At 48.1% G+C, this 27,951-nt stretch overlaps 1 pseudogene; it reads right to left on the reverse strand.

Annotated features, from left to right (window-relative positions):
- Nucleotides 1-1,224: 1,224 nt before the first annotated feature.
- LOC120847397 overlaps nt 1,225-27,951 on the reverse strand; it is a 57,115-nt pseudogene continuing 30,388 nt past the window's right edge.

The following is a 27,951-nucleotide window of genomic DNA, read 5'->3' on the forward strand; positions in this document are numbered from 1 at the left end:
ATCGTGGCCGTTGGAGCTTTTCCCGGGTGTTTGTGGATCCAGCGTTATTGTTCGTCGTGGTCTGTTCCAAGTACTTTTTACGTTTTTCTTGCTGCTTGAAGTCGGGACGCGTGAGAAGCGCACATAGAAAAATAAACTTTCGTGGGTCGTCGCAACCGCGACGCTGTCGGCCATGCTGATTTGATCGTAAGAAGTGCGTAAGACAGCTTTGGAGCTGTCGTAGGATTTCGTCGTAACTTGCGCAAAACTTACGAAAATTTTGTTTCGTGAATCTGGCCTCTGCGCTTCCGAAAGTCGCAGGAAAAGTAAGACAGACGCAGACGACGTTGCGAGCAGACGATGTTGAAAAGGAGCAGACGACGCTCAGATAGGGGGTCACAATCAGCCAATCAGGGCTCGGCGTTCTGACGTCACCGCTACCCCTGCGCAAGAAGCAGACGAACTTGCCCTCCGCATATTTTTCAAATTCACTGTAAAGTAGATGTAAAAAAAAGGCACAAAAATATTTTTTAAATTATTATTTGACGCGCGGTTGTGCACTATTCTACTCTGGAAGAGCGTTTTCCCCCTTAGCACTAGGTTGCGCTGCAGCGAAGCGACATCTGCAAAATTCCGTTTTCTACTCCGCACCCTGGTTCACTGTATCCAGTGGCTTTAGTTCACTGCAGAGACATAACTTATCTGCAGTGCACCAGTGCACAGTAAGTAAAGCGCTCTCAACAGAGTTAGGTAACCTGCTCCAACAGAACTCAAAAAAGTATATAGTGTCCTAAAGCTTCCGAGTGCCGAGTTTCATACAATAAAGATCAAATCAGATCACACATTCTTGTAAGCGATAACCGAAAGTTCTGAAAATCTGCGCAAGCTTGCAGTATCAAACTGGCAGAGTAGCGATGCCTGCACTGTTTCCATATGGAAAAAGAAGTGAAATGAACTTTTGGCACAATATTGCCGCGAATTCCACACATTTTGGTAAAATGTAGCAGGATCTAGCAGGGCAAGCACTTTGCCTCAGTTTCGCACAACTGGCGCAGAGATCACATAACAGCAATACCCACGTAAAAGATAGAGAGTGAAGCTTTTGACTGAGAAACGGCTGTTTGCAATTAATAGCAGACATTTAGTATTGTTAGGCGTATCAGCAACAGATGGTGCAACATTTTATATGAAGACTGCTTCACATACAATTTCTGACAACAAAAGCAAGGACGCAGGTTAAATATGAGCATCTTTATTATTGAAGTATGTAGATACAATGTCGACCCACTCTACAGCATACAATGAGAGGCCCCCCTCCAAAACATGTTTCACGTAACAACACAGTTTAGGGTAACAATATGTTTACTGGTTCAACCGAAATAAGCCCATCCCTCGAGACTAACATGGTTTACTCGATAAAAATGTGACACCTGTAAGCATGTGCAAATAGTGTTAACTAGAGCTGCTCGGAAGCACGTGGCTCCAGTGTTTACGACCCTCCAACACTCCTTCGTTAAATTGTAGACAAATAAACTGATATTATGACACTTGAACCGACCAAGTGATGACTTGAGCTTGCCGTCCCCTTTAAAAGAAACAAGATCAAGACTCGTGACGGCCGACGCGAAAACTCGACCGATGTTGACATTGGGGCAAGTCACCTGCACTAGAGCCAATAACAGCAACACTTCAGGCATCTTGGTACTTATAATCATTGTTACCAGTTGTACGAAACTTCACCTGATATCGCAGGAAATGGGTTTTCGTCCTATGGAAATGTTAGTCCCCGACGGGGCAAAACAATGCCACCTCCCTGACACTGTTTCAGAAACTGAGAAAGGTGCATCTTCAAATCGTAACGATCGGCAATTGCGCCCGTTCTGCACCCAACACCAAAATGGCGGTGGCCAAAATAAAATTGCGTAACGAAGTGTCCGTGAAGCGTAGCTAATTTAGTGCTTCTAGCCTATGCTACAATAGCACCGGCGGCACATTGCCGAGTTGGTGAGCAGCTCCGCGAGACAACCGCTTCTTTTACAACATTTTCGACAACTGGAATGTGTAGTATCACAAGAACGTTTCAAAGGGCGGAAGGCATACTTTGTTCGGAGGGGCAGTGTACGCATATTCCCATAGTGCACCTTTATACATATATGTAAGACACTTCCAAAACCCTGCACCGCTTCTTTAAAAATGCTTTCGACAACTGGAATGTGTAGTAGGATTGTGTAGTAATTTAGGAAAATTATTAAAGTCCGGGATAATTAGGTTGTTAATATATTTTGCGTAATTAACTTTTTTAATATTGTGTTTAAGGGCATGGTTTCAATTAGAAAATTGCTCAGCATCATCAAAAAACACTAAATCAACAAATTGCTGAACGATAGAAGGCATGCGAAGCATTTTGCGGCTTTCTGAAGAACCGCACTAATTCGACGGGTATTCAAGTTTCGGTTTGCTATCGGAGCGCATCTAGGCCGCAGCGGCACCGCTCCCCGTGTAAAAATTAGTGCAACCAGCCTCTGCTGCGTCGCGCGATGACAGCGCAGCAGAGGTTGGTTGCACTATCTCTCCACAGGGCGCGGTGCTGCCAGGGTCGAGGTGCGCTCTGACAGTAAACCGAAACTTAAATACCCGTCGAATTTGCGCGGTTCTTCAGAAAGCCGCAAAATGCTTCGCATGCCTTCTATCGTTCTGCAAGTTGTTGATTTAGTGTTTTTTGATGATGCTGAGCAATTTTCTAGTTGAAACCATGCCATTAAACACAATATTAAAAAAGTTAATTACGCAAAATATATTAACAACCTAATTATCCCGGACTTTACAATTTTCCTAAATAGGCCCCTGGCCCAGGACGAAAACGACACAAGCGTCTTTTTGATGCGACGCATAGTTTTTGTAATATCGAATTTGTCCACCTTTCGTGAAACACCCTGTATATATATATATAAGGCACTTCCAAAACCCTGCATCGCAAAAGGGACTGCTAAAACGCAACGTCACATTTTTTTAAACATACACAAGAAACGCCGACAACATGACTAGAGGTAAAATGGCACGGAAGTTACGAAATAGCAAGTAAAAAATGTGGAAGCTCATGCATGACTATTAAAATGTTCAGACCGGATGGATGACTCTACATTTGGAACGATCCTGGCTTGACGTGGGCCAGAAAATCCTAAATACTAAAGGTCTGCTCTGCTACCGTGTACATACACATTTTCTAGATTTCCAAATAAAAGATGAAGACATTCTATGAGAAAGTCCGGTTTCAGGGAGTGTAAAGACACGCCAAACATTTTGACGCTGCAGAATCTATTTACCCAACACATCCATAGTTGAAACTCTAAATTCACACTTGCCAACACAAAAATTAATTTTGTACATTGTACTAGATTTATGGCCGCTGAAAGCTTGTAAAAGAAACCAAGCTACTTGCAAAGTGGGCAAATAACACTGCAAGAAAAGTCCACTCCCCACTTTGTAATACAGTCACGCTGAGTTTAACGTCAACTCTGTAGCTACAGCTGAGGAGTATTGAGATGTCGGAACCTTAGACGGTTGCAACCAAATACCACGAACGAGACAGCACGAGCTTAAATGTGTTCCTTTGTTGTTAGATGCGCCGATTATTCATAGCACCTGTTGAATCAAAAGCACAGACGTCCTGTGTTTGTTCAACCTAGATCATCTGCAGTTAGTTGCTTCACATATTCAATTACATAATGCAGCCGTTGTGAAGCTAGGATTGTTCATACTTACCTAAAGCTTACCTCCATGAAAAATGTGGTTAGATTCGTGTCATAAAAAATTAACGGCCTTGTCTGCAAAACGTGCCTTCAAGCTTTATAGTTCCATGCAACACAAAATTTAGGTCATCATCTTGCATTGGCCCACTGATACTTCATGAGTATAATTGCAAAGTGTGCAGCTATCCTGACACATTATTTGCATTATGATCCGATTTGGTTTTTGAAAGAATGATTTATCTTTTCTGTCCACAAACGAACTTGAGTAGCAGTAGTCCCTTGGGGTAACAACTGACACTTTGTCGGTAGATTCCTAAGTGCACAGCGATTCTGAAGCATTACTTGCATTAAATTGCATTTCATCGATATAGGAACGACTTATCTTTTTTGTCCACAAAAGACTTTGAGGAACAGTGCAGCTAAGCCTGGCCATATCAATCGGGTCTCTACGACGGTACCGTACAGAGAAGCTCGGCGACTCCTTGAGCGACCAGGAATGCTTTCGAGCACCGGTGCAACAGATATTAACCCGAGATGCCCACATTACTCTCGTGCAGTATTTGGTTCACAACCCTGCCACTCAACCGTCAACAAATCTTCCACTGACAGATCACGCACGACCGCACAAATTGAACAAGCTCGAACCTCGCTCAATCTGCATGGTGGTCAGTGAGCAACATTCAGAAGCTTTTCACCGCATATGACGACATGTAACACGCAAGACGATCTCTACCTGGCTTCAAGGTCACACAGCAGTGTCCTCGAAACGAGGCAAGGAGCAAGGGTCTCCCGCCTCGAAACAGGATGCCGGGGAATCCCTCTTCAAGTTGGTCAGTGAAACGTGCTGCGGCGAATTGCGTCCCGTCGACGGCGTCTCCGAGGACTCGTGACTTTCGTCGGAAAAACTGTTTCTGATGTCGATCTCGGAAGATTCAGACTGAATGCTGCTATATGCATTTGGGTGCAGACACCGATAGTAGGTTATCTGCGCAGAAAAAAAAGAAATCGCTCGGCTTAGACATTTTTTTAAAGTCAACAAAGGCGTGATAGCGCTAATACACTGTTCCTACTCCACCTCCATGCAGAATCTGTGTCAGGGGGAGGGGGGGGGGGGCAGCGGTGTGCTAACTATTTTCTTTCCCCCCTCCACTTTGCAATGCCATTGGTAACGCACGCCATATCAAACCAATAGCTGTGCCTGTGCGCCATTTCTGACGCTCTTTTTCGTGACCTTGCTGCGGCACGACCGACACCAGCACGAGCAAGCAAAAAACTTAAAAGAATCCTCATTCGATATGCAAGAGCTTAGCACCAAAAACGACAACGGTCAGAGCAAGTTACACATTGGGGAGCATCTCTTGAGAACAATGCTATTCTAGGGGGGCCATGGAAGAATGTTTGAAAGGAAAGGTCTCTGAAATAACATTGATGTTTGGCATAACTGACTGGTGCTTGGCATAACTCATAGATGTTCGGCGAAGCTCGTCGATGTTCGGCAAAACTCGTAGATGTTCAGAAAACTCGTAGATGTTCAGCAAAACTCCTTGATGTTCGGCAAAAGTCATGGACGTTAGGCAAAACTCGTAAATGATCAGAAAAACTCCTATATTTGTGGCTTGTCCTACACAACCGGGTTCATCCAGCACAAGGAACACAATGTTTACTGTAGTGTCTTCCCACAACCATGCCATTATCATTGAGACAGTGCGCTCAAAACTTTGTTTGGTTTCTTTGTTTGCTCGATACTAAAATCTAGTATATAAGAAACAGTTGCCGAATAAAAAGGGTGTTTCTTGCTTCTGAACAAAACATGGTGTGACAAGTAGTATACGAACCCATGCCTAGGAAACAGCTCAAGCATTGTGCCTAGAAGCACAACGTCTCTTATTCTCATCATGCAGTGCAACCAGGTCTGTGTAGGTTATCATCACACATAAACCACAGTCGCAGTTTGAAGTGTTTCTAAGGACAATCCCTTTTTTCTGCCAGCTCTTTCTTCCCTGAAAGGATTCTCGTGCGGAACAAACTCCCCAAATCAATCCAACTGTTAACCTCCTGTCAAAGACATGGTTCAGATTTCTTGGTAGAAAACTTTAAGAAAAAAGGTACTAGTAGAAAAAGAATAGGAGAAGCTGCTTTATAGTAAGGACAAAAGATCAGTCAGAATGGGCACAAAAGCAATGTTTCGGGAGCTCCATCTAGGTCACCGTGGCTGAATGGAGCCAGGAGGATCTAGTGTCATCACTCGAAGGAATGTTTGCGCTCGCTCGTGCCACGCCCACGCAGCTTCACACCAAATACCTCTCAAAGAAGAAATTTGAAAAATGGTGGACTGTTACCATCATTGACCCTGTCCTTTTCCATCACGCGGTAACAAATGATGTCTCTTAACTAATTTATTGCGTTAATGTTAGTATTCAATGTTCTTTTGTTCTTGTGTTACTCTGTAATGTAGTGGATAGATGGATGCTAATGGCTGTCTCCTTTATGACGGGCAGTACCTTGCGCCACCTAGCCCTCGGGCCTTACCCTTTTGACTGCCGGGTTTTCTTTTCTCGCATGCCAATGCAAATTTTGTCTCTGTAACGCTATAGCACGCTCAGTGAAGAATATTTACTTATAACACACTCTTTTATGGGCAAAAAGGTACTCGATGTCTGCACGCCTCCAACCTATGACATATTTCTTGAGTTGTACTTTTTGAGACTCAGTACTATGCAGTGGCACCTTGACCTGACACCCCAAGGTCACTCTTAACCATTTCAGACGTCTGTACTCAATTGTGCACATTCCAAAACTGCGGCCTCTAGAACGAGCGTTTCCGAAACTCTGCATTTTTGATGAACTTAGACAATTTGTCTACTATTCATCTGACAACCTAAGCGTTTACAGCGCCATCTAGTAAGTGGTGAAGCAAATATACATGTAAACAGACAACATGGCAGCGCGCGGGACGGCACCGCCAGGTAAGGCAATTCTAACAATTTTTGCTGACTTTCCTTCTTGCCCCGAGGATATAATAAAATATGAAAGCTATTTGTAATGCTTTATTCTGTGTATGGTCAAAATAATTTCGCCTAAGCACAAACAGCACCTTGCTAACAGTGCAATTAGTGCATGGTTATAATTCTGTACAAAGCGTCACAATGGAAGCAAAAAATGACCGTGTGCCAAACGCGCTGCCTAATGTTCTGCATTATGACTTTTTCAGGCTTTCTGGAAGTGCCTTGCACATCTTTTTATAAAGCAAAGCCCCATGCTGCGACAAAAGAGTCGGCCGACCGATTACTAGAAAAGATTGCTTCCGGGAACACATCCGACGTCGGTGAAAGCGATGATGAAGATGACGTTGCTCAAGAAATAATCGATGAGAGCATAACCTCTGGACGCGAAAACGAAGAAAATGCGCACCAGACTCCACTATTGCAAGACAGAGGTCCAGAGGAAAATGTTGTGAAGAACCTTTAGAGGAAAAAGAGAAGATTCGACTCCCCATCAAATATCAAATTCAGCGGCCACGGCGACTGCCTACCTGAGCCCGACGAAACGTGTACGCCGCACACGTGTTTTTCAAGGTACGTGCCAGAATCCATTTTCAAGTGCATGGCGGAACAGACGAATCTTTACAGCGTCCAAGAAACCCACAATAATGTGAACGCGACAGCTGACGAAATAAGGAAGCTTTTTGGTATCCATATTCTGATGGGTGTCATTGCTCTGCCTCGCGTCAGGCTCTACTGGGACCCCATCATGAAAGTTCCCTTGATCAGCGAGACCATGTCTGAGAAAAGATTCTTCGAGCTCCGCAACACTCTGCATATTGCAGCTGAAGCTCCTGGCGAACAAAACGACGATCGCCTGTGGAAAGTGCGCCCTTCCTTGGATCAGATAAGGCAGCGGTGCTTGGAGCTTGCCATTGAACAAGAATCGCCAATTGATGAACAGATGATTCCCTTCAAAGGCCAACTTTCCATCAAATAGTGTGTCAAAGGCAAGCCAACCCCTTGGGGGATCAAAGTATTCGCTCTCTGCGGTAGGAGCGGCCTGCTTTACGACTTTGCGGTTCATCAGGGAGAAAACACAATTCCCGCTGAAGAAAGACTACGGCCTTTGTTCTGGTGTTGTTGCGCACCTGTCTAAAAGAATTCCAACTGGCTGTAATTATCAACTCTACTTTGATAATTATTTTACGTCAGCGCCGCTCCTCCGCAAACTGCGAAACGAAAAGATTCTCGCCTCAAAGACTGTGCGGAGTATCAGGCTGGGCAAGTGTCCTCTTGAACCAGCTAAAGTAATGAAAAAGAAAACGCGAGGATACTCCACTGAAGAAAAGTAGTAAGTTGGGCGAGTTGGTAAACGTTGAACATGGTTAAAATCGCGCACAAAGAGACGAGGACAAACGAGGAAGGAACACAGAACACAGACAGGCGCGCACTCACAACTCTAGTATATTAAGTGAAGAAGAGAAAGATGAAGCACTATTTTTTACGGGGGACCACGTCACCAGGGGGAAACAGATCATTTGCAGTCAAATGATCGCAAAAGGCAACTTCTTTTTCGCTCAAAGCTACCGACGGCTGACTAACGCAGCGATCGCTCAGGCTCAAGATGGTGAACGCCTCGAGCACCTCGCAGGTTTCTTTGTCTTTAAAACGGCCAATGATTGATGTTTTTTCTAAAGATGGTGTGCACATACAGGTTTTACAGTGCACCAAAAGGTGACCACCTACATTGGATGTTAAAGAAAGTTTATGCTCTGGTAGCCGGTCATTCAGGCACCGTCCCGTCTGTCCAACATAGCATTTTCCACATGAAAGAGGAATGCTATATACAAAGCCTGATGAACAGGGAACAAATGGCCGCACATGTTTTGCTGGCACGTGTTTTTTGATAATTTTTCCGCCTTTTCAAGAACCTTAGAAGAAATTTGTCGCATTTTCTTAGGGGCTGATAGTACTACGGGCACACCATACCTGCTGGCCACTTGTTTTAGGTTATGCAATATTTTCTGTAGGTATGGCATAACCACCACCTGGTTTTTTCAACGGGGTGCCTAGTTTTTTCACCTCCTTTTACATTCTTTACCAGCGCTGCTATCACTTCGATTAAGACCTGATTCGGAAACCCTGAAGATTTTAGTCTATCGATCTGGCCCAAGAAACTCCGATGAATGGCATGGAAACATGACTTTTTTAGGGCTGAGGTGAGGCAAGAGATAGCAATGCCTCTCTTCACCACCTTGGAGTGCGAGGATGTGTAGTGAACAATACCTTTTTTGGAACGTGGTGAGAATGCCCAGCACAAGTGATCGGCGCGCAATGAGAGGAAAAGGTCTAAGAATTGCAACGTCCCTTCGTTAGGCTTCTCAAAAGTAAAGGTGAGCCCAAAACCGCACGTATGAAAAATGTCCATAATCGTAGTAACTAAATCTTGACCCGCAGTCGTTTTGTACAGTAAAAGAAAATCATCTACATATCTGAACACGTTGGTGACAGGCATGGACTTAATAGCTAAAGCAATGGCACGGTCGATTCTCGCAAGAAAAATATCACTTAAGACTGGCGCGACACGACACCCAATACACACCCCCAATTTTTGTAAAAATACCCCATTTTGCCATCCGACAGATGTGGAATTTAAATAAAACTGCAGTAGTTCAAGAAACCTGTCTGTAGTCACTCCACTTGAGTTCCGGAAAGCGATTTCGGCTTGGGATTCAATGCAGGCCCTGACTGAGCTAAGTGAAGGGTCATGAGGAAGGGAATAGAAAAGGTCTTGTACATCTATGCTAAATGCACTGTGATTGGAAAATGCATTTGTCTTTAAGGCTTGAACAACAGTTTCTGAATTCTTAACCAAGAAGGGATCCTCAATCCGCAAAGCGGAGAGATGTTTTTGGAGAAAGGCCGACATTTGCCGTTGCCACGTACCCCTCTCAGTGACTATAGCTCGAAAAGGACAGGCTTCCTTGTGCGTCTTTGCACTGAAAAAGACCTCCAGGTGCAGTCCTTCGGCTTTTTTTATGTTGGCAGCCAACTGAGTCAACGACAAACTCTCGCAAAGTTCTAAAGCTTGTTTCCTTACCTTCTTCGTGTCTACTACAAGCGGTCGGAAGTTCATTTGCACGGCTGTACAGGCTTTTTCATTGTAGGTGCCTACAGGCATTATTACAAAAAAGCCTTCTTTATCGGATTCCAAAACACGTTGTTAATTGTCCATTAAAAAATGAAAGCCGTTTACAACTCACTGTAACGCCGAATTGGAGCGCAGCTCTTGAGGAGGAGTGGGGGAGGGTACTGAGGGGGGGGGTCACGTGACCTCGAGGGGTCACGTGACCTGAGGGGAGTCAAGTGACCTGGGCGGTCACGTGACCTCAGGGATGGGGGTGGGGGGGCTCACGTGACCTCGGTGGGGGGAGGTCACGTGACCTCTCCCCACCCCCCTCCCCCGAGGTCACCGAAGGTACCCGAGGTTCTCCCGAAGGAACCCGAAGTCCTCCCGAGGTCCTCCCGAAGGAACCCGACGTCCTCCCGAAGAAACCCGAGGTCCTCCCGAGCTCCTCGGGGGGGGGGGGGGGGCGGGGGGGGGGGGTTACGTGACCTGGGGGGGGAGTGAGGTGACCCCCCCCCTTTTCCCCCCCGAGGCCGCCAAGGGTACCCGAGGTCCTCCCGAAAGAACCCGAAGTCCTCCCGAGGTCCTCCCGAAGGAACCCGAGGTCCTCCCAAAGAAACCCGAGGTCCTCCCGAGCTCCTCGGGGGGGTCGCAGTTACGCCGACGGCGATGCCGCTCAAACCAGAAACGGGCGCCTAAGAGCTGCGCTCTAAAAATTAACCAGCGGTCTAGGATCCGGGGACTGGACCTGTCTTGAGGCAGTAAGAGTGTCAACACATTCGAAGACACAACGTGGTCTAATTTCTTCATTTGTCCTGTACGCCACTTTTCTTGCCAAGGTTAGCAGCTCTGGAGGACGTAGGTCCGGTTGAATGCTAAACTTGGGGCCAAGACCAAGGGTTTTTTGAAGTTTCGGGGGAACCTCAATATCTCCAAGGTGCGAGGTGCTCGAGGCGTTCACCATCTTGAGCCTGACCGATCGCTGCGTTAGTCAGCCGTCGGTAGCTTTGAGCGAAGAAGGAGTTGCCTTCTTGCGATCATTTGACTGCGGATGATCTGTTTCCCCCTGGTGACGTTGTCCCCTGTAAAAAATAGTGCTTCATCTTTCTCTTCTTCACTTAATATACTAGAGTTGTGAGTGCGCGCCTGTCTGTGTTCTGTGTTCCTCCCTCGTTTGTCCTCGTCTCTTTGTGGCGATTTTAACCATACTCCACTGAGTATGTCACAAGTGACGATATTGTTGTGGTTTCGTGGAAGGACAACAGCAGCGTATGTGTGGCTTCCAACTTCGTTGGAATCTTAAACCAACAGCAGGTAAAAAGATGGGACAAGGCCAAGCGTGAACACATCTTTGTAGAGCAGCCGGAAGTAATTACGAAGTACAACCGGAATATGGGAGGCGTCGACAAGATGGACTTCCTGCTAGCCTGTACCGGATCAAAATCAAATCAAGGAAGTGGACGCTAAGAGCACTCTTTCATTTTGTAGACATTGCTGTATGCAATTCTTGGCTAGAGTACATACAGGATCACCCGGACATGCTGAGCTCAAGGCTACTGGACCTCATGCATTTCCGCCTGCAGATTGCGGAGGCTCTCATCACGTCTGTGCCAAGCAAGAGAAAGCGTGGGAGGCCATCACAAGAAATTGAAGATGCTCCCATGGATCCTCCGCACAAGAAGGCAGCGTGCATCCAGCGGCCATGCTCGGATAGCCGTTACGATGGCGTGGATCACTGGCCAGAAGCTCGAGATCAAGCAGTCCCATCAAGGTGCAAGTATAAAAGATGCAGAGGAAGATCTTGAATATTCTGTAAGAAGTGCCGCGTCCCGCTTTGCCTGACGAAGGACCGCAACTGCTTTTACAGATATCATGTTTGAAAGCCCTCTTGTTTCATGACCTTTGAGACGCTTTGTACACAATTGCATACATGTCTGTAAAAAATAAACTATAATGATTTTCTTGTAAGTTGCACGTGATTTCGTCTCATTTTGTTGTAAATTGATATTTCGGACACAGAAAAAATTTTTCTTTCCGGAAATAACGATTGGCGTCTGAAAGGGTTAAGCAGCCTTACTCAACTTTTATTTATTCGGAACTGCAACTTCCTCGTTTTTACTGTCATTGAATACCAAGTTTAGTAATTTCTAGATCTCGGTGGTTGCCACCAAGTGCGAGGTTCAACGACATAGACTCGACGTTCTCCGACAACAAAGGAGCGCGCCAAAACAGAAGTCGCCTAAATGAAAAACACAAGAAAACATATGCGCCATCAAAACGTGACGCCACAAGATAAAACATTGTTTTCGTCGCTCGCTCACACATGCTGCTATATGTAAAAAAAAAAAAGGCAGTTTAGATGGGATGGGTTGGGAGCAAACCGAAACTGAAACCGCACTAAAACCCGCCCAAGTGCACTGAAGTTAAAGGTATATAACAAATCAATCAATAAATGAGTGTAAAAACACCCCAAGCAACACAGATTTGGCATATCACTGGCCAACGGCTGGCAATGGTCCTTTGGCCAGTGGTTAGACAGTGGCCAACCATTCGGCAATGACTGGCCTTTCTCTAGCCATCGGCGATCAGCCTAGCATTGGCCGATGAATAGCCACTCTTTGGCCATTGGCCAAAAGACTATCGCCAGCCATTGGCCAATGCTTCGTCAAAACCCGCGCTGCCTGGAAAAGGTCTTTAGAAAATGGTACAAGACCGGGGATTGAGGGCACATCTTGAGGGGAACACAAGAGCGTATACACACCAGGAAGATGATGCCGATGCCGAAGATAGTAGAGTTTCCCAGTACAGCGAGGATCCATGAGTCGTCTTCTGGTTTGGCACAGTAGCACCCCAGGCCCATCAGCACGGTGTTCTCGAAGAACATGACGACTTAGAAGAAGAGGTACCGGTAATAACGGTCGCCGGGAGTCATGTCTACAAAGCAGAAAATGTAGATGGCCGCCAGGGTCGCCTTGAAGCATAGCTTGGTGCAGCTGCGTCAGAGAAGACTCTCATGACGGACTCCTTCCCAAAATAACTGAATGAATACTCCGTTTAGCCACACGACGGACTGTGATTGACCCTACGAGCCGTCGAAGCCAATCCAATGCCACATGGGCGACTTACGACCTTTGTCAGCACCAGATCTGCTGGGATGGCTCGTAGAGTCCACTGCTGTTCACCTGCTCAGAGCTCAGCATTCAAGGGGATCTACTGGCATCGACATTTGAACAGTATTAGCGCACACGTGTGAGGAAGAGAGAAGAGACAGAAAAGAGCGCTACTCACAACTGTATTTACAAAGATGAAGCAAAGGAAGAACATCGTCAAGATCCCCATAAAGATGAAAAAGGAGGAAGAGGAAGCAGAAATATAAAACACAAAGTCGGGTGTTCCCTCGCGCGCACAGGCTTGAGACACTGGTTCTTTGAATAAACACCAAAACCTTTGTTGGCCTTTTCGTTGCCGTGGTGTAGGGTGTGTTTGCATCAGTCTTCGCTCGCGCAGGGTCACCCCTGTCAGAGGGGAAGACGAACACCTCATCCGTGGTCGGCTGCCGCTGGGTCATCGTGCCTGATGTCTCGCGGCCCCCGTGATTCATGCGAGTTCTGCATTGTCCGTGTTAAAAAGTCTGTTTCCTTTCTTGTTAAGGCTACCGATGCAAGACTAATGCATTTAGTAGCTGCGGATATGATGTAGAAGGCTTCCACCACCTCGCGGGTCATTTTATCCTTGTGCCTCTCTAGCGTTATTGTTTCCCCAAACAGCGGATTGCAATTGCACTCTTTGCAATGTGTTGCGAGATGGCCTCCCACTGTGGCTTTTAGAGAATAATCATGCTCGCGAAGTCGGTCATTAAGACACCTGCCTGTTTGACCTACATAAATCTTGCCGCACCAGAGTGGAATCTTGTATACCACGCCTGAAGTGCACGGAACAAAAGGTTTAGCATGTTTTTTTGTGCACCTGTGTCTTGTGGCACCTTCGGCTAGCGAGTTGACTATAGAGCAAATTTTGCTAATTTTTTGCAGGGCTGAAAAAACCACTTAGACCCCATGCTGACTTGCCACGTCCTTTAAATTGTGTGACGTCTTGTGGAGGTACGGGATTACCACAGGTCTTGTCTTTCCTACATCTGGTTTCTTGGCTTGGTGGCCTTTTGCCTTTTTCAACAAGGTGTCCGCTACATTAGCCAGTAGTGGTAACGGATAGCTGGCTTTTCTGAGTCTTTCAACCTGCATCGAGAAGCTGGCTCCCATTGCGTGGCAACAGCTTCTCCATGCAGGTTGAAAGACTCAGAAAAGCCAGCTATCCGTTACCACTACTGGCTAATGTAGCGGACACCTTGTTGAAAAAGGCAAAAGGCCACCAAGCCAACAAACCAGATGTAGGAAAGACAAGACCTGTGGTAATCCCGTACCTCCACAAGATGTCACACAATTTAAAGGACGTGGCAAGTCGGCATGGGGTCCAAGTGGTTTTTTCAGCCCCGCAAAAAATGAGCAAAATTTTCTCTATAGTCAACTCGCTAGCCGAAGGTGCCACAAGACACAGGTGCACAAAACAACATGCTAAACCTTTTGTTCCGTGCACTTCAGGCGTGGTATACAAGATTCCACTCTCGTGCGGCAAGATTTATGTAGGTCAAACAGGCAGGTGTCTTAATGACCGACTTCGCGAGCATGATTATTCTCTAAAAGCCACAGTGGGAGGCCATCTCGCAACACATTGCAAAGAGTGCAATTGCAATCCGCTGTTCGGGGAAACAATAACCCTAGAGAGGCACAAGGATAAAATGACCCGCGAGGTGGTGGAAGCCTTCTACATCATATCCGCAGCTACTAAATGCATTAGTCTTGCATCGGTAGCCTTAACAAGAAAGGAAACAGACTTTTTAACACGGACAATGCAGAACTCGCATGAATCACGGGGGCCGCGAGACATCAGGCACGATGACCCAGCGGCAGCCGACCACGGATGAGGTGTTCGTCTTCCCCTCTGACAGGGGTGACCCTGCGCGAGCGAAGACTGATGCAAACACACCCTACACCACGGCAACGAAAAGGCCAACAAAGGTTTTGGTGTTTATTCAAAGAACCAGTGTCTCAAGCCTGTGCGCGCGAGGGAACACCCGACTTTGTGTTTTATATTCCTGTTTTATATTTCTGCTTCCTCTTCTTCCTTTTTCATCTTTATGGGGATCTTGACGATGTTCTTCCTTTTCTTCATCTTTGTAAATACAGTTGTGAGTAGCGCTCTTTTCTGTCTCTTCTCTCTTCCTCACACGTGTGCGCTAATACCGTTGAAATGTCTAACTACCAACTAGCCCAGTTATCAACCCTTTTATACTGGCATCGAGACTAGCGCTGGCAAAATTTCCTTCGTTATTTTGTAGATGCCAGGATCGTTAGGCAAGACAAAGTGCACCTGGATAGGTAACCACTCAAAGGTATGAAGCACGCCCTATTATTTCTTCCATGCCCCGGGATAAAATATTTTTCTTCAGCTTTTGGAAGCCTATCTGCCATCGTGCCACCATTGCTGTCACGTTGACTGTTATGGAATGAAAATTACTACTGCTAGGAGTTCCAAGAACCCACTACCGGAGGAAAAAAAGCAAGGTTCAGAAGGCGAAAAGCGTGATCATTGTTGAATCTCCCTTACTCCGGGTGTATTCCTAGGCTCTATGGATTTGTTCTACAAAAGCCGTGAAGGCTACACTAAGGCGGCCTGTGCAGAGGAGCTATATGGCCAGGGGGACACAATATAGGGGGATCATCGTCGCAATAGGTTAAATAATTAACTAATATTTGTTGATTAAAAGTTTAATTATTGATGATAGAGAGGTGGTTCTAATCAGAAACCTGCTGAGCGCCATCAAAAACCAGTAAATCAGTAATTGGCGAAAGATGAGAAGTGTGTGGGAAGCACGGCTGTGTACTGAAGTTGTCACTCGTGCAATGGGCGCAATTCTTGCCGTAGGGGCCGACCTCTCCATGACAATAGTCAAACACGTCTGGCCTTTACAGCTATTCAACTTCAGACACTGCAAAGAAATTTGAAATATACCCGTCGTGTTCAGAAATAGGCTTAATATGATCCACAATATCCGTAAGTGACAATCGCACATTTGTATTTTGAGCCTGATGGCTGTATTTTTCGTTATAAACAGCCAACTCTGGCAAGCGCTTGGAGAGCAGCCAGCGGAGAGCATGTCACATTCGGCGCGATCGTGACGTAGATTGTCTCGGGACGAGCAAAGCTGCGGTGAGGCTGACATCGAGAGGATGTCCTAGCCGTTTCAGCCACCGAAGAGGCCAAAGCACGCCAGCGATCGGGCCGCCGCAACTAACCCCAAAGCTGCCTTTGTACAAATTTTGAGTGACAGGTTAATCTTTTATAATCTTGTAGTGAAACAATAGCAACTTCTGGGACGCACAGAAGAGAGTTTCGGAGAGTTCCTCCTTCCCCTCTTCTTTCGTGGTGGCCAGAAGTGGGACAGTTATTGTTGCTACCTGTCAAGGTTTCTAGACGGGCATTACAAACAAGGTGTTAGTGACATCCACCAGGTGCTCTTTGCTAATGGCTTAATTTGTGTTAAAGGTGCTTTTCGTGTCTTTCTCAACAAGAGATTGGTGTGTCTGATGTGATACTGCTCCTTTGAACACGAATAGACCAAGAAATAAGCGCTGAAATTTCGTTGTTGCTCCATAACCATTTTTGGTTGTAACTCCATAACTATTTTTAGTTCTGGAGAATTTCTGACCGTCAACTGCTTAATTGTTGTCTTCAAAATTATCTTTGTTGCCTTCAAATCAAATTTCAAGTAAAAAGCAGAATAAAAAAAAATTCAGGGTTGCCATTTGTTGGCACAATTGCAAACTAAGCCATGAGCGAGCTTGGTTTATCCGAAACGGTTGAGTGCGTGAACCGGGGAAAGCAGTTGCTATACTCGCCCTGAACGGTCTGGGGACAGCTCCATGTTGATGCGCTAGACTTGTCCAAAACGTTTAAGCTATTAAACAAGGTTTAGCTCTCATTGTATTGTCTATAAAAAAAATCTCTTTAGTGTTCAATTTGCTGCCTGCTGCACTCTACCTTGGTAAGTGACACTGAAGATCTGAAAAACTTTATATCTTTGTAGATGATGAATGAAAGCTCAGAAATACTTTAAATTTGAGGTGGAAAATAAACTTGGAAAATCACCCTTCGATTTTGCTCAGAAATGAACTCCGAAAATGCGATACGCTAACTTAGGCACCGTCGGGACAATGCAGACAAATGGCCGCAACCCACCACGTGTCGTGATGGCCGATGCGCAAGCAGCACACGAGCCAGGTGAACATGAACAGCCAGTGGACGAAGGCGACCCCGAAAAGGGCCCAGGAGAAGATGGCCGCGAAGAGGGCCAGGGCGGCGAGGCGGGGGACCAACACCAGTAACCGCCACAGGCAGCAGACGATGGTGGCCTCCAACGACACATTGGGGCTGTCATCCAGTGAAAAGCGCAGTGTGCGCATGTACGACACCACGGACCACACAACGGACGCCAAGCTGATGGCCACCGAACTCCACTGGACGGCCACTGCGGCACGAGGAAGAAACAACGGTCAGACAAAGCCTGATGATGCATGAAATGCAATAGTTTCGTGCGAGGGCTGTTTTTTTTGTTTTTTTTCCCACCTTCGATGGACTAAATAAATAAAAAAAAAAACAAGAGCAATTAAATTTTTCTTTAAATCAACACAAAAGTGAAATAATACTTTAGCTACTTCTCCACTGTAGAGATGTGTAAACTACTTCTCCACATAATCACAACACAAAAGGTGGTACAGACTATGTGTAATGTAAATGGAGACGAAAAAAACCTTGTATACTTTCGGGGAGGACGAACAGATGTCCATGATGGTAGGGCTCGGGGAACAATGTCTTTAGCAAATGACGGTCTTGTTGATATCTGATAAAATGACTGGGAACCCTGTCAGTAAATTTATTTGAGGTGGGCATTTAAAAGCTTGTGCCAGATTATAATAAGTGACAAAATTTGTGCGGTGCATATACGGAAAAGTAACCACAGTATGTATCCAACTTGTAGGCCTATTAAAATATTTTTCACTGCTCATTCTTTTTACCCAGCTTGTCAAAGGTTGAAAAAAGAAAACATTCCTCATACATTTGTTTTGCTTGTGGGACTTGCGATGTTATTTGCTCAGGTTAACTGTTGAACTGCGTTTAATTTAACTGACTCTTTAAAGGGCAACTCCGCTTCATTTTAGTTTTCGAAAAAACAATGCAGTCCTCTTCAGTGCCACCTAGGAAGACCACACGTCAAATATTGTGACGTAACGACTAGTTCTGTCTCAATGTTTCTTAAACGGTCTGTTGCCGAAATTGGCTGATTCGAGCGGGTGAATTGAGGCGCAACCAACAGCGCAATCAACGCTACGGCGTGGGAGTAGCCAACATTGAGCGAAACGTCGCCATTGCCCCCTTTTCCTTGTTTTTACTAGTGATGGGCCGAACTTTTGCCGAATCGAAAATTCGGTGCCGAATCTTGGGATTCGGCAAAGCCGAAATTTTGCCGAACTTTTCTAAAAATTTGGCAAAGATTCGGCAAAAATCCATTGTTGCCAGACTTAAAAGTGATATTTCGTTTTTTCTGACGAAAACTGTTTCAGTTTTTTTTTCTTAAACTTAAATGCAACGTATAATGCACATTGATACAGTTATTAGTAAATAAGGTGATATTCTACAAGATAATTGTATCGGTGTCCTTTTTGTGTGTTTACTGGCAATTTAACAGCACTTCTTGCAGAAGTGGTGTGACAACGATGTTGAGTAGCGGCCGCAGCCACGACACGCGAGTTTGTTTTGACTCCTCATCAGCGCAAGTCAAGCCTGCAAGTGTCTATGCCAACGTTACGTCTGTGCATTGTTGTCAGTTAAAGGGAAATAAAGACGGTAACACTGTGTTCTTACTTTCTCTGCGAGTCACTGTTTCGCACGTGAAAATGAATGAACCGGCTGCTGAGCCAGCTGATCCTCCTCCAGAAGAGATAATAATATTGTAAGTTTGCATGTTTTTCGATTTGAGTCACTTGACGCCAGCTTTGCATGAAAGTGTGCGTTCCATATTTGCGACGTCTCGTTTTTAACTTTTAAAATACTGGTTTCTGATCTTAAAACACGCGGTCGTTTGAAGAGATAATAAGAGTTAGGAATGTCGGATATGGAACGTCATGCAGGTTTAGTTTTAGGTGGGTGAATGAAAACCGCGAAATAACGCTAATTAAAAAGCAATATATATATATATATTGTCACGCTTGGCTCGGCTGAGCGGACACTTTCACATACGTGGTACACTCCTTTATCCTTCCAGCGCCATCCTTCACTCCCCGCCGTCCCTCGCTCCTCCCCGCGACTCGCGGGAGCGGGGACAAGTGTTGTCCCTAGGAATCCCCCCTAGGGAAGGAGTGTCCCCGCACGGTCCCGGTTGTCGCCGGCGCCACACACTCCTCACATTCCTTACAGGTCTCCCCCCCTTCATTCGTGAAATTGCAGGAGTGGCATCTGGTCGATCTTCGTGGTAGGCTGTCAACTGGTCTGCGTGGGCCACTCCGCGGCGACGTCCGGTAGTTGGGTCCCTCAGTAGGAAGTCATTCTCGCCCAAGCACTGTGCCACCCGGAAGGGCCCAGAGCGCCGCGGTGCAAGCTTGGCCGTGATGCCCTTGGCCGCATTACTCAGGGTGTGGCTATCCAGTAGGACGAGGTCACCCTGTTTTATTGTTGTAGGCTTCCTGTGCCGGTCGTAGTTGGCCTTTTGGGTTTGCCTTGCTGCCTCCTGGTGCTCTCTTGCAAAGCTGAGAGCATCCTGAAGGCACCTGGTGACCTCAGCAGCAAAGGCATGGCAAGCCGTTGCAGGCGGTTCAGTGTCGTCTTTGCTTCCTGGCTGCTCCCACGGGGTGCGCAGTTCCCGACCGTAGCACAGGAACGCCGGCGTGTATCCCGTCACTACGCTCTCAGCCGTGCGCATGGCAAAGGCGATTTCGGGGATGTGACGGTCCCAGTCTTTGTGGTCGGAGCAGTAGGCTCGGAGGCACTCCTTCACTGTGCCGTTGTGGCGCTCCACCATTTGTCCTGCCGGTCGATAAGGCACCGTATGGCGGTCCTTGATGCCCCAGTGCTTAAGGAGACCTTGCCATACGGTGCTCACGAAGGGCTTTCCATTGTCACTGGATATTGTCGCAGGTGTGCCATGACGGCAGAACACCTGCACCATACACTCCACAATGTTGCTGCTTGTTGCCGCGCGCAGCGGGAAAAGTTCGATAAACTTGGTAAACCTGTCGATTACCACGAGCAGGTACTTGTGGCGTCGAGGCGTTGATGGCAGAGGTCCCACGATGTCTACACTGAGCTCCTCCATGGGCGAAGTGGCCCACTGACTGCTCATAAGCCCTTCGGACCTCTGGCGGCGGGCCTTTGTCCGCTGGCATACCTGGCAGCACCGGACGTACTTGGATACATCGGCTCGCATGCCCAGCCACACGAAGCGTTCAGAAACACGTTTGAGGGTTTTGAAAAACCCTGCGTGAGCTCCAGTGGGGTGGTCGTGTGCCATCTTGAGCACTAACTGGCGAAGTTGGTCCGGGAGCCAGGGTACCTTTTTGTTACCTCTGTGCTGAACGAGCAACCCATTGGCCTCCAGCTCTGTCGTCTCAGCCAGGTCGTCCAGTAGGCGTTGGTCTGTACTGTCGTCTGGGAGCTTCGTTCCCTTCATCACCATTCTGAGCTTGGACAAAAGGGCGTCTTGATGCTGCTCGTGGACCAGGCTTCCCGGGTCACTCAGGACTGTGGCATCGTCCATCATGGACACTGTCGCAGCTGGTTCAAAACTGATTTGGCACTCAGTCTCCGGGGCAGCAATGGGGAAAAGCGTCTCTGGCAGGCTGTGTCCAGGGGTGTCCATACACTGAAGCGGAGCTCTGCTGAGGGCGTCGGCTGGGACATTTGCAAGCCCCCTCCGGTGCTTGATCTTGCAGTTGAAGCCCTGAAGCCGAAGAACCCATCGCTTGACTCTTGGTGAGGCTTGGTCTGTACTAAACATCCAGGCCAGTGAGGAGTGATCGCAGTGGATCTCAAACTCTGTGAACTCCAGGTAGGGTCGGAATTTGTCCACAGCCGAAACCACCGCGAGACACTCCCACTCCTGAACGGTGTAGTTCCGCTCCGACTCAGTCAGCACTCTACTGATAAACGACACTGGCTGTAGCTGGTCTGGGCCCCTCTGCAGCAGCACTGCCGCAATGCCAACTCCACTGGCATCAGTCTCGACGACGAAGGGCTGATTCAGGTCGGGAAGACTCACAACCACGTCGTGGGCCAGGGACTCCTTGAGTGCGGCAAACGCTTGCTCCTGACGATGAGTCCAGTGCCATTTATGGTCCTTCCTCAAGAGGTCTGTGAGTGGTCGGGCAACAATGGAAAATTGAGGAATAAAGCTCCGGTAGTAGCCGGATAACCCCAGGAAGGCCTGCAGTTGCTTGACTGTGCTGGGCCGAGGGTAGTCCAACACCGCAAGCACCTTCTCATCATCGGGTCTGCATTCCCCTGGGGAGATCACGTGGCCCAGGAACTTCAGAGACCGACGGCAGACTTGGACCTTGTCTGGATTGATGGTGAGTCCCGCTGACCTGATGCGCTGCAACACCTCCCGCACATGCGTGACGTGGCTCTCCAGAGTATCCGAATACACGAGGACGTCGTCCATAAATGCCATGGTGAATTGGTGATTTATGCCGTCCAGAACCCTGTCCATCAAGGTTTGGAAGGTGGCCGGGCCCCCTGCCACTCCAAATGGCATCCGTGTGAACTCGAAGGTTCCCAGGTGGCAGATGAAGGCGGTCCTGGGAATGTCCTCTTTGCACACAGGAATTTGAAAAAAAACCCTGAGACAGGTCGAAACTCGAAAACCACTCTGCCTGACCCAATTGTGCCAGCAGCCAGTCCGTCCTGGGCATGGGGTAGACTGGCACCCTGGTACATGCGTTGAGTGGCCGATAATCGATGGCAAGCCTGAAGCCACCTGACTTTTTTGCCACCAACACTGGTGCGCTTGTCCACTGGCTGTTGCTTCGGCGGATGAGTCCTTGTTCCAACAAGTCCTGCACACAGCCGTCAATGATCTTCTGCTTTTTGGCGTTGACAGGGCGCAGCTTGCAGCGCACGGGCGGACTCTTTCCCGTGTCTATCTGATGATGAGCGAGGGTGGTGCAGCCCGGAGTTGTGGTAAACATCGGCCGAAAGTCCACCAGCACATTCTCCATGCAAGTGTCCACTTCCGGTGCATGACTCTGAGGCCGATCACCTCTGGAGGTGGTCCGGTCAGAGGCGCCGGCGCAGGCAGGTTCTTCCTCCGTGAAGATGCCCTGGAGGCAGTAGGAATCCTCCCCGGCCAGAGGCTCCTCAGTTGGCCTCTTTTCACCCTTAGCAAACGGAACAATGCACTGGGGTTCTGTGCCAATCGTCCACCCCCCAAGTGCCACGTGCACTGAAATGCCGGTGATCGTCAAAAAATCTCTCCCCAGGACAATGTCTCGGCAAAGGTCGGGCACAAACAGGAAGCGCTGCCTCCGAGAACCGGCCGCCCATTGGATTTTGCACCTGAGCGATGTGGAGGATTGAGACCAGCCTGTCGCGAGGCGCAGCGTGCGGACTTCCCTCTTGTGACTGGCTCCTGTAGCTTGGGCAGCTGTCATCGCCGGCAGTCCCAGCAGACTAACGCTGGAGCCCGTGTCGAGCAGTGCCTGGAAGGTCGTTGAACCAATCCGCACGTCCAAGAGGGGTTCTTTCCCACCGGCAGTTGTCGCCACCTGCAACGCGCTGTCGTAGATGCCCGCCGGGGCAGCATCTACCAGTTCCCGTTTCCCGGGCACTGCGCTTGGAAGTGGCCCGGCTGCTGGCATTGGAAGCAGAGAAGAGACGCAGCGAGTGTTGACGCAGCCCGCCGACCGGTGGCGCAGTGACGAGCGGCGTGGCCGATTCCTCCGCAGCGCTGGCAGTGAGCCTGTCTTCCGTTAGGCTGCTGCCACTGGGTTGCCGGCAGCGCGAAGGTGGCTGGGGGCAGCATCGGTAAAGCTGGGCCGTAAAGCTGGTCCCGGTGGTAGGATGGCTGGATCGCTGCCGGGTGAAGTGGCCAGGGGTACGTCGACTGCGTAACTGCGGCCGGGGAAGCGAACGTTGCAGCCGCCGTCGATGGCTGGACCACTGCCGAGTGAAGTGGCCAGGGGTACGTCGACTGCGTAACTGCGGCCGGGGAAGCAAACGTTGCAGCTGCCGTCATCGCCGGTGGCGGTCTGGGAAGGCCCGGAGCACCAGCTGCAGGCCTGAAGGCGAGGTCTCTGGCCACTTGGTTGGTTTGGGGAGGCGGCGGCAAGTACTGCAGCCGTCGCCAAGCGCGCTGCATGAGGCCGTCGGCCGCCTTCGCCAGCTCCGCCAGGTTCGCGAACTGCGCCCCCTCTGCGAAGTCCTGCAGCTGCGGGTGCATTTGCCGGAGGACCCGGTCCACTTTCTCAGAGTCCGGCACCTCTTCTCCGATTCGGTCGTAGTATGCCGCAATCGTGTAAATGAACTCCTTCAAGTTCTCTTCCGGGTGCTGTGTACGGAGTTGCAGCTCATCCTTGAGGCGACGCTTCGCGTCGATGGAGGCGAACTCCGCACGGAACGCGGACGTGAAGTTATCCCAGCTGGCGAAGTCGCCCACAAAGCGCCACCACAATTTCGCACTGCCCTCCAGTGCGGCTGGCACGACCTGGCTCTGTCGTTTGTCGGCGGCGACTCCCGTCACCAAACAGAAGTTCTCGAGCCGCTCCAGAAATTCCTCGGGCGACTGAAGATCGCTGAAGCCCGAGAACTTCGGCAGCTGGGCCGCAATCCTGGGCACAGGGCCACCGGAGGGATGGACTGTGGCCACAGTCGCCACGGGCACTTCGGCGCCGGTCAGCATCGGAGCCGCCATTACGGCTTGCCGCAATTGTGCTGCAGCGTGCTCACGTTGCAGCGCTGATCCGTCGGTCTGTCGAAGGAGCTGCTGAACTAGCCCCTCTGGCACTGTGAAGGAGTCCATGGTGCGATCCCGGACGAGCCCCCACTTGTCACGCTTGGCTCGGCTGAGCGGACACTTTCACATACGTGGTACACTCCTTTATTCTTCCAGCGCCATCCTTCACTCCCCGCCGTCCCTCGCTCCTCCCCGCGACTCGCGGGAGCGGGGACAAGTGTTGTCCCTAGGAATCCCCCCTAGGGAAGGAGTGTCCCCGCACGGTCCCGGTTGTCGCCGGCGCCACACACTCCTCACATTCCTTACAATATATATATATTTGCACAAACAATTTGTGAGCCGAAAACAGGATTGCTATAATTGCAAGGAGTGCTTCAAACTACTTGTCAGACATGTTGCAATTACCTCGTTGCATCACACAACAGAATTTATGTGCCAATGAAAATGTCAAAATCTCCTGAACATGGCATGTTCGGGTGCCCACGATGATTCGCTCCGTATAAATCAGCCTCATAACGCATGACGGAATGCTTTATCAGAGAGGTGTCTGAACATGGTGGAATCATTATTTGGAGGTATGATCAAAAGAAAAAAAAAAAAAAGTTTTGTTTTATGTCAAAATTGTTGCATTTTTTAAAATATATTTAAAACATTTGTCTTGGGCCATTCTGCCGTTTAATACGACTGAAAAACGGGTGGAATACAAAGGACACTAAATTGGCTTACATATATTATTCAATTCAATTCAATTCATTAGCCCGAAATAAGCGTCACAAAGGCACAAAATATTGTCTATGAGATTCTCACACAATGTTTATATCCTTATTTGGGTCAGCACCAAGCGATTTACAAACAGGACTGCAGATCCAATCATATTGCGTCTTAGATGTTTTGTTTGTGTATGTGCATGCAAAATTATCGGTATGATATTTGTTTCTGTTTTACATCCACTCATTAACACATTGCCAGCTGAAATCAAAACAATACTTTGAGATTAATATCTCGTCTATTTTTACATTACAAGTGAAACTCCACATGGTGTGATGCATGAATCACTGGAAGAGACAGCCCCCGAGCCCACTGCTCCCATGGACGAGGCTCAAGCTCCAGTCTATCTCATTGATCTGGAGGAGTTGGAAGGGCTCAACTTTTCCTTCCTTCAAGGTAAAATATGTCATAACCAAAACTTAGCAACCTACAACCGCCTGCAAAAAAAGGCAATCAATATAGCACACCATCGTTTTTTCTCAGATATGTATTTTATTTGTCATAGCATCACCAGAAAAATAAAAAACAAATGCTGAAAGCAAGCAATTAAAAATCCAATATTTGACACAGTTCCATCCAACTAAGTCAAATTGGATAATTGGTCAAGTTTTTTGGTGCCTGTAGATGCACTTTCTGATTATAGGGGCACCATATATGGATGGGATGAGGTTGAATCGGGATCTGTGTAATTTATTATGCCAACATCACTTTTGGGCCAATAGCTATGTGATCCATAGGAATCCCAGACAAAAGCTCACCGGACTGAAGCTCACCGGACAAAAGCTCACCGGACAAAAGCTCACCGGACAAAAGCTCACCCGTTTTTTGGCAGACACGGACAAAAGCTCACCCGTTTTTTGACAAACCCGGGCAAAAGCTCACCTCGATTTCTTTTTTTTTCCCTACTCGGGAAAATTTCTGGCCTTTCCTAAAGCAGGCAAGCACGGGGCACAGATCAGACATGAGTGCTGTGTCGGCGTTCAGCTGAGACTCACGATCACTCTGAGCCTCGTGCGGGCTTCATCGGGCGACGCTCTATATTCGGCAATTCAGCTACGGTGCCCGGCACGTGACTCCGGCTGGTGTGTTCATAGTCCCATTCCGCCCGTATATCGAAAGTGGTCCCAAAGTGGTGACGAATGACGTCAAAAAAGCCGGAGTGCTATGTTGTTGGCTGTCGCGATGGCGGTCGGTAGTAGAAGTTCCGATAAAGAGCACGAGCGAACGCGGGCGTCGCCGTCGCCACGCGTCCCAACTCCCAGCTGCCGAGGCTCCCGCGGAAGACCTGCAAGAGAATGGACGTCTGCCACATCCGTCCCCGCTGCTGTGACACCGCTGGGGTCGCGGCCGGCGAAAGCATGACGCTTTCGTGACGTCACCGGGCGGAAATCGAGGGACCACTTTTTCGGGCGCGGTAAACAGACCAGTTGGAGACAAGCTGTTCCGAGCACCGTACTACGGCCTTTCTATTTAGGAAGAGTTCAACGAGCCCCGTCCTTGCACGTTCCGTTCGGCAGCCCACGAAAGCGGCCGTGACAGCTCACCCATGTACGACGACTGGGACTTATTTGAGGTCAGGATATGGTAGACCTGCAGGAGCAGCTGGGGAACAGACTCGAGGAAGGACTCTATGAGGCACAGCACGGCCGCATTGTTGTCCTCCCACAGCATGGTGCGATAGTAGACCCTGCGCTCCGGCCTTGTCCGCATCTTGTCTCGGCTCCGAAATCCGAATCTCAGGGATTGCAGGCGCCTGGGGAAGGGTTTGGACCATGCTCTCAAATGACATTTTAGTCCTCCTTGAGATTCGCCAGATTTCAAGGTCCTTGAAATGCTTACGACTCTAGGATTTTAAGATCCTTGAGTTGTCAAGTGTTGATGATGTCGATGTGGATGAGATGGCATTCCAAGTGTTGATGTCACCTCAAGTATGGATGTCATTCAAGGATGACATCGGGAAAATGGATGACGTGCATATTTGAGAAGAACTGTCTCTGCCGACAGGTTGCACCAATTCCTAGTCACGAGTGGAAAAGGTGGTCTCCGGGTCATGACTGGAGCTTACTATCAACCATGTTTTACAAACCAGATATCTAATTATAAACTAGGTACCGAGGGAAGCTCAGATCATGCCTGGTCGTGATATGGTTAGAATGTTTTGGGACTTGCTGAGTCTTGCTATTTGATGCAGAAAAAATTAGCCGTTTTCAAACATTTCCGTTACGAAAATGACAAAAGGCGAAATGCGTGAGTACAAGGGGACAAACACTGCCTACTCTACCATTCGTCCAGTAAGTGGTACCCCATAACAGACATTATTTTCCTGGAATTCCAAGAAAGAATTTCTCAAAAGTTGTTGGATATGACAGAAAATTAACCGACTGAACAAAAAACGAAGATTTAGAGCAATATTTACCTCGCAAGACACACATTTCGAGTCGGGAACTATTATGAAACAAGCATCTCCTTATATTTCAAGACATAAGCACCAAAATAGAATCACCGTTCGTAATCACTTAAATTAGTCCCACAACGCAAACAATGCTTTTTAAGGAAAGTTTATTTTGTCACATGCTTTGGGGGAGTTCAGTGTCCCTTTAACATTTCTGAAAATTGCTCTAATTATTTTTATTGAGTTTCTGCAGTGCATTGTTTACTTTTCTTGGAAATGCCTTATAACCTCCAAGTCCTTGTATGGAAGCTGTTTTCTAAACATCCAGAAATAGTGGGTGTTACACTTTAAATCTCTTCTCTTATGGCATTCTGTCCTTTTCTGGATGTAGACATAGTTATATTTATTGAAAATACTCAGCTCCATACCTTTGCCAAAATTTGTTTTTCAAAATCTATATCTCATTAGTTTTTTTTGCAAATACCTACACGATCATATTCACCCCAAAAACCATAGTAAAAACTAAAAAAAAAGAAAAAAGGAATTGGCTTCCTGTGAGTATTAATTATTTTCTTATTCCTCCAACAACCAGATTTTGTAAACAGTGGCGTCACAAGGGTCAGCGGCACCCGGGGCGGTAGCCCGCCGCCACACCCCCTCCCTCCCTCCCTCCCTCCCTCTCCCTCTCCCTCTCCCTCTCCCTCCCCCTCCCCCTCCCCTCCCCTCCCCTCCCCTCCCTCCCTCCTCCCCCCCCCCCCCCCGCTTTCGTGGCCCGCCGCGACACTCCCCTGAGCCAACACCACCAAGAGAAGGCTAGCACATGCCTCCAGTGACGTCACGGCAGCAGGCTGGCGAGCGCCACGCTATAGAGCTGAACTGAAGGCTTTGCGCGT

The sequence above is a fragment of the Ixodes scapularis genome, unplaced genomic scaffold (genome assembly GCF_016920785.2).
Source record: "Ixodes scapularis isolate PalLabHiFi unplaced genomic scaffold, ASM1692078v2 PGA_scaffold12__126_contigs__length_90152505, whole genome shotgun sequence".
Lineage (NCBI taxonomy): Eukaryota > Metazoa > Arthropoda > Arachnida > Ixodida > Ixodidae > Ixodes > Ixodes scapularis.